Raw genomic sequence first — 15,016 nt, forward strand, 5'->3', positions numbered from 1 at the left:
ACAGCACAGCTTGTCTGATTCTGACGGTCAACTGTCAGGGAATAAAATCTCCCAGCGTTTCATCTCTGAAAAGCAAGAGCAGGCTGTCTCAACAAGGAGAGATTTTCCACTTCCAGCCTCAGAATCACTGTGGTCGGTGCTGTTACTTCGCCGGTGATTACAGAGGCCGCACATCAACAGATGCTCACAACCACGCCATCAAATCGCCCGACAGCTTCCCAAGTACCACCACAAAGATCGTGTCGTAAAACTTTTCGGAGAAACTGTGCATTTTATTAGGTTTTTCTTCTTTCATCTCCGGTGTTGACGGACTGGCCCATCTTAAAGGCTCACCCGATTTCGGCATCAAATGAGGAGAAAGGTCAAAGTTGCTGGCTGGTTACAGAGCACCCGATGTCATTATTTTCTCACAAAAGACCTTGTCACTTTTTCATTTACTTGTTTGTGGGGGAATGCAAGTGGATTGATGTGAATGTTAACTTCTGTGGCCACTGAATGTCGCAGCCAGTTCCAGACTTTCATTATATTTTAATGAGGCGTTCCCATAAGAGCAAATCTACTTTTGCAATGTCCCGGGAACTGGGGTTCTTTCTCACCCATCTCCCCACCCACACTCTGAAAAAAGCATCCCTGAACCACACTTGTCAAATATCTGTGTCTCTTTGAAGGGCTTTTCACTCAGATAATTATATTAATAAATTAATAAAATTTTTTGTTACTTTTATAATAATTAAAACCCACTCGTTTGAAAATAATTTTGCACTCACAAAAAGCTTTAAATACTGTTCTCTGATGATATACTTCAGGGTTGGATTGCATTAGTTCTAGTGACCTTTTCCGTTCAAATCCTTAAATTAAGACTAAAGGAGTTCTATGGACACTTTTATGTAAGAAAAGACAATGAAAGTAGTAATGGATAGTTTGGTTGCAAGTTACGATTATAAATTACGACTGCAAACAGCTATTGAATATAACATCTCCTAGTTCGCCTTTATGTCAACTTCTACATCTGTTATCAAAATTTATTGTGAATTCCTTTCTTTTAGACATATATAAATTATTGAATTCCTGTATATATATATATTTTTGAGAAAAGGATATTTATACATTAAACTGTCTACACAAATAATTTTTTTCGAAGTTCCTAAATTATGAATTTACTTTGAATTTCCTTGGAGGTAGAACTTTCATTTGCAGCTTTTATAATGTGTATTCCTACAGCTATTTCTTGTCGCTTCAATATCATCATCATCTTAATTATTTCGATTGACAATTTCTGTTGCGTAGCAACCAGACAAAGTGTCACGCAGTTCAGGACGCACTTAAAAAAAATTTAAGCAGTTTCATTGACATAAGTCGTAAACGTCGACATCAAAGGAATTTAGAGTATTTGTGCTACTGCTCAAGGGAAGTGCATGTGAAAACTACACGGAACTTTAATTTTTATCTCCTGGCAGAACAAAACATTTGATCTTTGATCTTTGTCTGAAGACACAAACCGCACGAACTAAAAACTTGTTTATCCAGTTAACGGCGATCACTTTTTCGCCTATAAATAGCAAATATTCTTTTGGTTTTTTAACAAGAAACAATTTCTTGTTTTCGCATTAAAAGATTTGAAACTATTAATGTTTCTTTAAAGAACTAATCACAGTTCAGAGAACAAATCATGCTAGAACTACAGAAAACTATTGAAATTCATCTGGGTTTTCGTTTTACGCAACATGTCAAACTGTAGGAGAAGCCTATTCTCCTGCGTGGAGATTAACAAATGGCAAAAGATGATTAGACTAAAAGCCGAGCGTTACTCTGACATCCGGGCGACAACATGTCTTTGGAAGGCCAGCACGCCTGTCAACGGATCGGAATGAAGAAGACGCCTTTCAAAGGACAAGTCAACACTGGAGACTTCCTGTCTGACCAAGTGTCCTCGTCCTTGCCAGCTGCTGACTGTTGCCCCATGCCCTAGTCATCACCTGTTTCTATAGGATGGACGCACACGAGTGACAACTGTGCGGTCCGGTGGAGTACAAAGCAAACAAGAAATGAAGAAGCTCTGGTCTAGTGGACAATGTTACGAACTTGTACTCCTTGTTGATGATGCTTCCATCAGGTTTAATCACTTGAAAGTAACAACAATTTTTGGGGTTAAGCTTCATTTTCTGCAATTTTTTCCTTTTTAAGGAGAGAAAGAATATGGAATTAACATAATAATAATATAATACGATGCTTTAAACATTAGTCTCCATTTTATTGATGGTTCTTATGGGCAAGGATAGGATATAAATGCCTTGTAAAATAGTACATAAATGAAGCACGTGTTATTTAAATTTTAAACGATCTGCATAATTGTTGTCCTCTCCTATTACAGTTTATTATTAATTTTGGCATGTATCAGTACATGCTCTTGTCAATTAAAATAAGCAGGCAAGCATAAACATGTAACTACTTCCAACAAGACAAACTGATTTTAGAAAAAGAATCAAGATTTGTACTTTACATGCCAATGTAACTCATACAGCTTCATCGTCTGATGTTGATGAAGTGCCAGGAGGCAATAGCCATGGAGGCTGGTGTACGGTCATCCTGAGTTCGGCCAGCGACAGCCATCAGCACTCTCTTTTTTTCCGCAGATGTGATTTTATGTAGCTGCTTGCCTGGGGCTGATGTGGGACTGCAACTTTTCAGCTCTAGTGATTTTGTTGCTCTCAGTGATTCCTCAGCTGTGGTTGGGTCACACGTCTCAATGCTTGCAGCTGGATTGGCTCCATTTAGAAGCATTTTAAAAGATGGATTTACCTCAGAAAGCATTAGTTTCTGCGAAGATCACATTTAGCAAGGAAACGAGAAATTCTGGGGGTCGAAAAGGGAGAAAAGTGAGGAAGAGAAATCTCAGGAGAAAGAGAAGGACTTTTGACACGGGAAATCTTTACCGTCGTTGACTTTGTCATCGTGACATGGGAAAGGATTCAAGAACAATAATAACGAGGCATAAAAGAACATAAAAGGGACATAAAGAATGGGCATTTCCATCCAGCAGTACTTCTCCGACCATCCGACACCAACAATTTATGAATGCTCATCATTCATTTGTATGGACAGGTGGTATTTATTTCATCGTTATTTCAGAGTTATTATCAGAGTTACATAGGGAACCTTTCTTGCTCCATTGCTCGTCACCCCTCGATGAGGGAATCTAGTGATCTTCGTTCTTTTAGGTTGTTTGCTCAAGCATCAAACATTTTATCATCAACAAGTGCATCTAAATGACAGAAATGCGTTTTTTGTAAGCATCCGCAGCTTATTTTAGGAATAGTCGACGTTTACTTCTTATGTATATTACCCTAGGGTAAAATCTTCAAAAAAAATATTTCGGGACTGCAGTTATGAACTGAGGGTAAGTCGTTGCCCTTGGGGCAACATGGGGAACTTAAGGACAAGTGTTTTATTTCAAAAGGTATAAACCGATGTTGAGATCCCGCAAATTTTTTTTACCCCTGAAACCGTAGTCACAAATCAGCGTCAAAGATGCCCTAGGGTAAAGAAACGTGAAGGGTGTACATGGGGTCTGAGCATCGCATTGAAAATACCTAAAGACGCTCTTCATTGAGTTTCCCATTTTGGCCCTGGAGAAACGACTTACTCTCACTTTATAACGATGATCCTTGGTGTTTATATGCTGTGTGTATCTTTCTATCCTTGTATCACACAATACAGACAATGATGTGGAAAAATGTCTTGCCCGTCTCAAGCTATTAACCCTCTAAATTTCAACTTCTTCAGTCATGCCCAAGTCATCTTTAAACACAGGTTTAAAACATTTTCACAATCAGATTATTTTTCTGCTGTTTCTTGTGGGACGAAGATTTCATTAAAAATAATTTTTTTGTGCTATTAATATTATTTTCAGCTAAAAAAATCTTCTTTTTCAGTCTTTTGTTTTCTTTCATCACTTTCGCATTTTCTGAAGAGACATTATTTAACTGTTCTTGCGTTCTGGTATTTTCTATTTTCTTGTCGATCACATTTATTTTCTGGTCTATCGGGAACAGCATTTCAACACATCCGAAACGCTTGTTTTGATGCTGCCTTTATTTCGGTTTTGATTAGTTGTGCCTGTGCCTGACACACCAAAGTTGTTTTCTTTCTTGTAGGGCTCTCTCCACAGAGAAAGCTCGACAGAAACACTAGTAACACAACTCTAAGGGACAAATACAGTATCAACAACATGCAAGCTTTGACACCCGCTCGTTTCTCCACAAAAAAGCAGCAAAAGTCCAACGAAACACATCACAGAAACCTCGAAACACGAAATTTAGCACCGCATAAAGACTGTTTGCACTCACTCCGCTAACTGGTGTCAATTAAATAGAATGAGACTTTAATTTCACGAAAAAGCAGCGGAATTGGTGAAAGGACGGTTTATCTCTAACCGGAAGTGCAGCTTCCCCGAAAGAGCGAGAGAAAGAGATAGAGAATGTTGGAGCCTTTACGAGAAACAATCGGTCAATGTTAGCGTAATCAAAAATAATGAATCATAATTCGCTTAGTCGTTTGCCGAGCTTTGTGTAAACAGACTATGTAAAAGGCACGCCACCGACCACTGCGCTGTGGATCTATCACCGTTGGCGGAAGGCAGCTCATCCATAAGCCGCTCTTTGTTGTCGTCGTCGTAGCCATTACTCTGTGGAAGGTTAGGCTATTTTTGTGTCTTTTGCACCTCGTTGCACTCATTCCCGTGCAAGAACACAAAGTTCACAACCCCCTTCCACACACACACACCCACACCACACATAACCGTTATGTTATGATCGGTATTTTTTTTCTTTGAGAACCGACCGATATGTGATAAAACAATATTATGAAAAATAACAAGACATCATGCATCAACATCACACTCCAGGTCTTCGTCTGGCAGCAACGAGGGGTTAGAATGTTGCCAAGACTTGCTCCACCGTCGTCATCTCCAGAAGAACCAAGTGTCGGTTACTGAGACCACGACTTGTATTATACTCGTCTTTATCGCCTTGACCATCGAGACCTAGAGGTCATTGCACCGGAAGAAGAGGTCGCTGACGAGTCAAGATCTTCTGAATGCCTTCTGATTGGGTTGTGCCTGATTGTTCTTGCAAGTGGCCCTTGGAAACAATAACGGCATTTTATGGATCAAGGGATGGGTTCGAGGAAAGCAACTAAAGAACCCTAAAATAGCTCAGACTGAATACAAAAGTCTCGCCTAGACAATGTTGTTGTTAAACGATGTTGTTGTGACAGAATGGTTTTAATGTTGACATAGGTCTCCATCTGATCAAGACCCTGCTGCTAAGAAGATTGATGAGACGCAGGGTTAATGGAAGGACTGTAATCATCACTAGGTACATGAAGACTTATATGGACGATTAAAAGTCTGATTCATGAATTCCACTGGACATTTTTCTTTTCTTCTCAATGTATGTGCTTTTTCATTAGGTTCTCAAAGAAAGAATCGTAAAGATCATAACAAGGCTTTGCCAGGTTCTCTATAGCCTTATAACAACTTTTTTTCAGCTGTGCTAAAAGCCTCTGGGTTGTCTGCCCATCACATACAAATGTCATTTTCGAGATAAATATTGCAGATGTTTCCAGACCAGGATACCGTGTTGAAGGGTTAAATATTTTTCCAGTTGAACAGACTGAGTAAACTAAAACATTTTGTAGAATGGTTTTACTTCAGATGTAAACATTTGCGTATGTATGTGACTGCGCGCGTTTTGGATGTTTAAGTGTATGAGTGCGTGCGCACGTGTGTGTGTGTGTGTTGCTTGCTTGTGTACTTGCTTGAATGCTTATTTCTGCGTGTCTGTGCTCTCTGTCTGTGTGTGTTTGAGAGAGATAAATACAGAGAGAGCGAGTGAGAAAAAAAAAAGAGAGGCAGACAGAAATATGTAGGTGAACTAATAAACAAACAGGTAGATAGGCAGATGAGTAGACACACAGGCAAAAGGATGAATATCAAGCTTTATGCGACCAATTACACAAAAGCAAAGACGTCAGATGTTCAGGAGAAAAATGACCACTTCCACAAAGCCTCCAATATTTTGAAAATACACAAGCACATACAAGTACACCACCTACAAGTGAGTTTGCGCTAAACCTTAATCTCAAGATGTTCCAACCCCTTCACTCATGAAGAGAAAGCTTCAAGTAAAAACGAAGACAGTTTGAATTGCCTCCTGAAAGTACATCACGTGCGCAAAAAAATCTGTATGAAGTATCAGCTTACCTCTTGCACTTGATAACGATAGCGACAACTACTGCAACGGGAATGCTTTTTTAGATTTATGGGAAATAAAACCGTTCTGCAAAAGGTTATTCTTAGGGCAAATCACACTCACAAATGTCACTTTTAAAGTAAACGTTGTAGGAGGACTATAAAAATTTTATCCCTCGTATCTTAGTTTTTAAGAGGGTTTTTTGTGTTCGTTTACATTCATTAAAGTTTTAAAAAATAGAATCCTGACACGCATTCAAATCATTTTAAAGGCTTACAGCTTTATCTCGGACGAGTAAAAGGATTTTTCGACTTGGATAAATGAAAAGCCCTGCTGATTATTGTGGTTGTTTTTTTTTCAAAAAAGAGATGTTGTAGCTACATAATAATTTCCGTAGCTCACAGGCTACGGTATAAGTAAACTTTATATATATATATTCATTAAAATTTTAAAAATCCATCTTCCGTACTTTCTTCTCGCATTCCATCGACCCTCTAGCACTCTCAGTCTTTTTTCATCCGCTCCTCGCACAACCCTCATTTTTTTTATGTTTTATACATACAGTGCGCGACTTTAAATTCTATTCCGGTCTTTGGTGACGTCCTCCAAGATGGCAGAATAGACCTTGCTGGACGATGGGATGGTATCGTACGAGTGCCGTCTGCCGCAGCAACTTTTTTCGCCGGCCGTCGATAGCAAAGGGAGATAAGCGAGCCGAGAGGGCAGCGAGGCTGGCGGAGTGAGGGGCAGGCTGATTGCAGGATTTATTGGCCGCTAGGAGCCGCGAGCGGCGCCACTATCGCGAAAGATCCATACACCCGCGTAACTCGCTGAGAACAAATTTAGTTGAGTCGATGGAAAGTCTTCAGGAAACCCCCGCGCTGTTTCCCCACAGAATGGAGGAGATTAGCCTTGTTCCTCCTCCCGTGACTGGCGCACTTCTGTGAATATTTATTTAGTGTGCTGGTGTTCGTTACGTACGCTGGTGCAAACGACTTAGTGACGTAGACTTGAGGAAGGAATGGCGAAGCTGAGAGTAGAGGTGATAGACGTAGATATCGGAAGAGAATATTACATGAGGTATAGGTGGTGAAACTATGAAAGAGAAATGACGTAGAAATCACGTAGATTGTGAAGTGTTATGAACGTTAAACAGACGTGACTTAAAAGGTTAAGAGGTCGTTTGGCTCTGTTTAGTCATTTAACATTTGCTGGATTGTTTTATTTCGCCTTACTGCACCCAGGGTGGACTTATTGTTCCAGACGTTTTTGAAGAACCCTTTACGTACCACGTAGATAGCTCAAAAAAAAAAAGTTGTCGATGGTGTTTCCACCTGTCATCAGGCGATTTCACGGAGGAAGTGAAGGAGCAAAGAAATAACATTCTATACTCAGTGTCTGACGGCACCGCAATCAACATTTATCTGACGATGTATTCACAAAAAGAAAACTTTCCTTTTAGCGCATTTCCCGTAAACACACATTTTGGAGATTTTTCAATCCGCAATTCTAGGGACTTGCCAGTTACAATACTTTCCACGGAACTTCAAGTTCAATGAAGCTGTATAGAAGGGGTGTAGACTTCTTCCTCTAGCTGGCAGCTGGCACGGTCTGATGGGTTTAAAGTCGGAGAAAAATCCATTACTGCAACATTGAATCTCTCGGTCAGCCCATTAGCACACTGCAAAGCGGCTATTTTTAGCTCTCTTTTATGCCAAAGGATTTTACTTTTTCGAGTTTCAATGAACGTTTGCTAGAGGCTAAACCATTTTCCATCAACATTGTGATCTTTTCATCGAGTAAGTTCTTTTCGCAGTTTTTCGTGTACACCCCTCCTCTTCCTCCCGCTAGAAATAAGACGCGGGGGTGAGCAGTGAGCACCGGGAGGCAACAGGGCTGGAAAGAAGCTCAAAAGGACTAAAAAGAAACAGCTCAGGCTTCCAAGCGAGATTAATCACGCTTTTAAACGCTGTGTCAAAGAGAGATTCAATCTCACTAGGAATTCGCCTTCTGTCCGAGCCATGGCGGCTTTGCGAATGTACAAGCCGCTCCACCCTTCTCCATCTTGGTACGTGTGGGAGGGTCGCACGTGTAAGGAGAGACAGAGAGAGTAGTGCGTGTGTGAGAGTCAGAAAATACAGAAATATTGTGTGTGAACTTTTGTATATATAATATGTACATAAATTATATATATTAAACTTTTAGCAACATACATAAATAATTTTTGTTATATATATATGTTGATAAAAAGTTTATTGGATATGAACACAGGCATTCTCGAGTGTGTGTGTGTGTGTCTGTTATCGTGTCAGGACTAAAAACACAGCGTTTAGCATAATTTAAACATTATGCTTAATACAGCGACAGATTGAGCAACGGCGCTTTAGAATACACGGGTGCGCGTGCGTCAGTTAATTTGACGTGTTGCCAGGCAACGCACAATTATAAGCCGATCCTAACCTAATTTGTCAAGCTCTCGTTGATATTCTTTGATTACCTTCGCTTTAAAAGTGACTTGTCTCTGTTTATCATATCTGTCCAACGTCTAAGTAATCCTTCCATTGCCTCTTTGTCATTTGTCAGGCTTGACAATTCCTGAAACACTGTCAGCTGGTTGAAGATTGTAAGTGGACTGCAAGTGGTGGTGGAGTTGTTGTTGTTGGTGGTGGTGTGTGTGTGTGGTGGAGAGATTTCATGATGAAGTTCTCTGCATGCGGTTTTCTGTTCTCTCCAGTGCAATTGCCAACCGTTGGCGGCCAGAAGTGGAGTGACTCGAAGCTGCAAAATATCAGGAACATATCGATGAGCTGTCAGAGCACTTAGGACGTGCAGCAAACCTTTTTTTTTTTTTTTTTTTTTTTTTTTGCCGTGGAGAGAGTGGTCCTTACTCCACTCTGTACGGGTATGCCGCGCCCTCACACTGCCTGAAATATTGCCCCTTGCTCGTACGGCAAACACTTCTAGTTACTTCTCTCCAGACGTCAATGCGAGGATTGGAGGAGCGGGGAAAAGTGAAATAATAAAGCAAGTGGGTAAAGAACTAGCATAGCAAGAATTAAGAGAATGAAAGAAAGAGCGAATTGAACAAAAGAAAGGTAGAATCAAAGAAAGAAATAAGAAATAAAAAAGACTATCACAGTTCAAAAGTTTTTGAAGCTTCTGGGACTTCAAAGTCTGAAGAGCGTTTGTCATATCCCATGTTGCCATAGTACTTTAATTAACCTATAAATCTCTCATAGTTCTTGCTCTCATGGTCAAAGACTGGAAAACTAACCCTCACATAAACTTTTTAGCGAAAGCAAACACCTCTGTCGTTTCTTCCCATTATTTTCTTTTACAGACCTAAAGCTGTAGCCACTCTATTAAATTCGCACGGCGCATGCGCGCTAATGTTTTACTAAACAATGAATATACGTCTCGCTGGAAGTCGGACTTTGGCTCCTGTCTAAAGTAATAACATTACTACCGACTGCCACGACAGCAAGGAGGTCTAATCTCTACAAGACAGGCCCAGCAGAAAAAATACACATCTACGTCCCTCGTCCAAACGCTCTTTTATTTTGCCTGTCACAGCAAACGTGACTAGTCGAAGCAAACCTTGGCCAAGTGGTGATCGATCAAGATGGCTCCTAAGGCTTGGACCTAAAGAAAACCCAAGAGGACGCAAGCGATGGAGAACATTGATCTCGTCTCTTGTCTGGGATTGTGTGGGTTCTCACAGACGTCAACCTCGTGTCTTCCTGCACTGAGGCCGTGACCGCTGTCTGACATGCTTGTTCAGCCAGGCGTGACTCGGTGAACGGAGCTCATCTGCTCTTTATGAGGGCTTTAGGGACTGGGGCTCTAGCTGTGGACAGGAGGTTAGTCTGGTTCACGGAGGGGGAAGGGAGATAGAAGCCATGAACCAGACTTTTCTTCTTCGTTCCTCGTCGTAAACGAAGTGCGGATGCTGTTAGAAACTTGTCAAGTTTTTCCAGGGCTGTGGACGTTCCACACAGCTTTGTTAGGGTCATGTTCAGAGTTTGCAGAGGGTTTGACGAGAGGGAGTGATGGAAGGAACAGACATCCGAGGTCAGTAGATGGTCCAAGTTTGTTCTCATTAATTTCCGTTTTGAAGATTTCACTGGGTTATACATAGGGATCAGAGGCAAACCTTTCTCGGCAGCAGTCATATTCCTCTTTGTTCATATCTACGTCTTTCTTTATTTCCAGTTGTTTTCCGCTGTCACTATCAGTGTTTCCTGCAAATACACAGGTTCCAATCGTTCCTTTGCCCCCAGTTCTCATGATAAGTCTTTTGAGACATTGCTGACATGGGATTGGTCAAAACCTGGAATGACATTTTCTCTTCAATCCTTATAGGACCACGTCAACCCGGTGTCTCTCTCGGTCTCAGTGGATCTCTCCGTTTCCTAAAGGTGCAACAGGACGGATGGCTGAAGGTCTCAAGGGATCTTTCTGCTTCCGAAAGGAGCCTCGGGAAGGATGGCCGGTGCCTATGCTCATTAGCGTCACGTGGCTTTGGACTCACAGTGAGGAAGGATGCACGGCCGGCATTTCCGCAGGACCCGCTGCAGCAGCCCAGAAGACAGCAAGAACGAGGAAACCTATACGAGGGAAGAAAATCAAAATGAACGCAAAAACATTTGTTCCTCCTCTACGTTCCCAACTCACGTCATCTCACGTGCAGTCGTTTGTCTTTTTTCTTTTTAATCTCTAATCATCACATTCCTTTGAAGACCTGGTCGATAGTTAATGACGGTCTTCATTTAGTATTAAGAGGAAATTTCAAACAAAACTTCCGATCAATTAAAAATACATCCCGAAAACGAACTCAAAGCGGAAATTGGAATGTAAAAAAAAAATCCCAAAACTAATTATAAAATCTGAAAGCATTAATTTTAAGTTTCAAATAAGAATAAACATTGAGAAAAAATTAAGAAAGGAGGAAGGAAGTAATCCTTTCGATATCTTTATTTAGTGAAATCAGTTTAGGTAAATAATGTGGAAGTATTGTTCTGGTTGCCTACTCTGTCACTGTAGCTACAATTCCTTCTTTAGTTTTTTTTTTCACCCCTGTCTAGAGCTTTTCCTATCCCTCTCTCATACATTCCCCATCCTCCTTTGCCGTCTGTCCTTCCGTCTCTCGTCGCGATACACACGTGACGTCATAACTCCCATTTCACATTCCATTAGCCGCGTTTTCATGCCGCAGGCACTGAACGATCCCGATTTAATTTTCTAAACGAGTGACAACGGGAAAATTGTTTAATCGCACCTTCCGGACACAAGGCCGGTGCCGCAGAAGTTTGTTATAAGAACGGTAACCGTATTTCCCGGGGAAGCGACCAATACATCAAATCGATTGAATTCAATCCAAACTGCCTTGGCGCTCACGTGACAAATTCGATTCTTTCTTGTTGGCAAATCTGCTTATCTATCAAAATTTCGATTCTGGGGGCTCCCTGTTGGCATTATTGGAGGCGGTTTACGGTTACCATTGCGTGGCGATGACGCGGTAATAGTATTCCGCCGCGCAAATACAGAAGCAGGCATTGTGGAGGATAAGTGTGTACGAAGATTGGAGGGTAGGTGGAGGTTACGACCATTTGCAGTTGTCAAGTAGGACACAATACACACTGGCCCGCCAATCTCCAGTACGTACTTTTATTCGTTTTTCGGCTACAAATCTCGTTAGCGGGGAGTGATGTCCATTCCCGACGGTGAGTCTCTGTAGCTTGCAACGTCCATCCCCAGGAGATGTCGGAGACTCGTCGGTGATCGGAGAGAAAATGGAAGAAAATAATTGTTCATGTTTTTCTCGTTATTCTGTGGGATTGGCAGAATAAAGGCGCGTGAACACCCACACACACACACAAACATACACACGCATGCACACGTGCGACTATGACGTCACACGCACATTCACTCATATCCACAAACAACGTGCAAGCGTGCGCACACACACCCACACACATTTACAAAAATGAGCCAACAGAGTGACAGCGTCGGGGAGAGAATAAATACAGACACGACAAATCCACGAAGAAGCCAAGCAAACAGAAGAAATCAGAAACAACAACAAAAAAAAAAACCCGCGAGGCCTCTCTCCTCATTTCCCTGACCCATTCTTTTTTTTTTTCGTTCCCCCTTTCCCCCCTTACTACAGTTGCATGACATGATAGAAAGAAGAAAAGTGAAGGAGAAATGATTTGATTTGGATTCGACAATGATTTTGTGTAGACGACTGGTAGAGAGAGAGTCGCCTTGCAAGACAGACTACAGCAGTTTGATTAAACAAGGTTTATTTTCTTTCTCTCTCTCGCCTGCCCCCTTCTCTCTATCGTCCTCGTCTCACCGCGGTGTGTGTTGACCGCCTAAAGTAATTTTCAATCACCATGGTCGCTTGGGTAAACCTGCCAGGGTGCCAGTGTATTGAAGGAACCTTAGAATCAATAAAAACTGGAAGCTCTTAGCCAAAAAGGGCGTGAGGATTCCACCTCTCCTCCACTTACAAATGAATCTGTCGGCGAGCGGCTGATATTACAATAGTATTTCACGCCTCCTACCACCGTGTATTCATTTGGCATCAATGGCAAAGGGCATGGCTAAAGTGCAGACAACTCGCAATTCGCGATCCTGCCAGCCCCACCTCTCGCCCCACTTTGTGGCAGAGCGATGTACCCCAAAAGTTAACGCTAACTATGGATCATGTACCCTGCTTACATCGCTACCCGAGCTTCTTCTCTAACACTTGTGTTGGGAGGATGGTAGCGGTATAAACAGAGACAATAGAAAACCAAATGAAGCATACAGGAAATGACCTAATGACGCAAGGCTGTTTACTGTCAAATTATTATTATTATTATTGACTTAAGGATTGGAAATCTCAACTGATTCTTATCAAGACACTTGCTTCTGCTTTGTTCTTAAACAACAAACAACAAATGACCGCCTTTACCAATCCGAATGGGATGAAGGTCTTTGGACAATAACTTTAAGAAGCTAAGTGTCAACATCAGAGACACATGCTTTGTGGTTAAGAATAACAACTTGAACTACTTGATTGTGCATCCACACACCCGATACAAAATGTCCGGGTGCTTTGAACTTTATGTTTACTCCGCTTTGTTATCACCATAGAAAGAAAATTTGTTTTTAACTGTTCTACCTCTGATCCTAGCCCATAAGGGACTCCCGTGAATTACCAGATAACTGAACACAATAACCAAATTAAGATTTTTTTGTTTTGCTTAAATTCGAAAAAAGATTTTGAAAGAAAGTGTCCTTTTTCAGAACAGCGACCTGGTTTCAGACCTGACTGCGAGGTCATTGGCTATTAGGAGTGAAGGAAGAAATCAGTGAAGGCAGCTACAGTCCTTACTGACCCTGCCGGCCGCAAGCTAAACACCATTTGATATGAGATTACAGCATTATCAAATAATCAAACAATTACTGTCAGGAAGGTTACTGTCATCAAAAGTGTGGTCGAAAAAAAAAGAAAGAAATTCGTCAGGCTAACACACTGGACGTCCAATCAGGTTTGCACGTTTATACGTTTACTTGTGTTTTCCTTTCTAGCTCTTTCTTTTTCTGAGTGCGTGCATGTGTAAGAAAGTTAGAGAGACATGCTACATATGTGTGTGTATTAAGATATATATATATACACACACATTCTTTCTGAGTTTTGTTGGATGTTGGTAGTGGAGTAGCTGTGTGACTATACGATCCTTTCCCAATATGTCAGCAGCCCCGCTTCAAGTAACTTCTCAGCAAAGAATAAAAAAAAAAATCTGTTCACTTCCGCTGACAAAAGGTGCCCAGACTTTATGGCAAGTTTCTGGAAGACAGAAAGTGAGTGAGAGGATAAGGGAGTTGGGTGGGGTGGTACAAAGATGACATCACTTCCTTCTAGAAGCTGGTGGCGAGACGTGGTCGAGAGCCCGGGGCCTCCGAAGAGAATGACTTACGAGATGGGCCAGCAGACGAGATTGTAGCTGCATCTCGAGCTCTCGTCTGGCAAGACGTATGTATGTGCGGACGCCGCATCAAGCCAGACATCTTCATCTCCTCCGAGGTCGAGGCTTTCGGCGCGAAATGGTCATGGCGCCGCGCCAGCGTTCTGAAACGATGACGGCAGTGAGGCGAGCTCTCTCGCGCACAAAAGGTGCAATCTGATAAGGTTTTATGGCAAGCTGCACAACCAGTGCACGGAAGGAGAGAGGAGGAGGATGGGGTGAGAATTTATGTGGCTTTTTTTTAAAGCCTAGTGCTCCCCGAGACGAGCTGGCAAAACTTTTGGTTTTTCTTAAAGCTCATCCCGAGTCAACGATGAATAAAAGAGTCGGTTAGAATTGTTTGTATATTAATACAGCTCATATTACTTTGTAACACATTTTTTATGGATACTTTTTGTGTGAGAAAATCAAACGTAGATTGACATAATCTTTAATGATCGCTTCAACCGATTCAAGAGTTCCCAGTATATACAGAAAAAGATGTTGCCCAGAGAAAGAGTACTTTTGTGATGTCCATGAAAATGAAGCCTCAACCTATTTCTAAACTACATGTAAGAGCTGCAGTGTTTAAACTATTGTATTTGTTTTGTTTTTTTGTTTTTTTTAATTTTTGTTGTTGTTTTTTGTTTTTTTTGTTTTTTTCTTGTTTCTTGTTTGTTTGTTTTTTTGGCTGATATTTTGGGAATTTTGTAGCACAGCGTCATCCTGATCCACGCCCCCTCTTCTGCATCCTCCCCCAACACAATT

The sequence above is a fragment of the Pomacea canaliculata genome, linkage group LG1, assembly GCF_003073045.1.
Source record: "Pomacea canaliculata isolate SZHN2017 linkage group LG1, ASM307304v1, whole genome shotgun sequence".
In the NCBI taxonomy this organism is placed as follows: domain Eukaryota; kingdom Metazoa; phylum Mollusca; class Gastropoda; order Architaenioglossa; family Ampullariidae; genus Pomacea; species Pomacea canaliculata.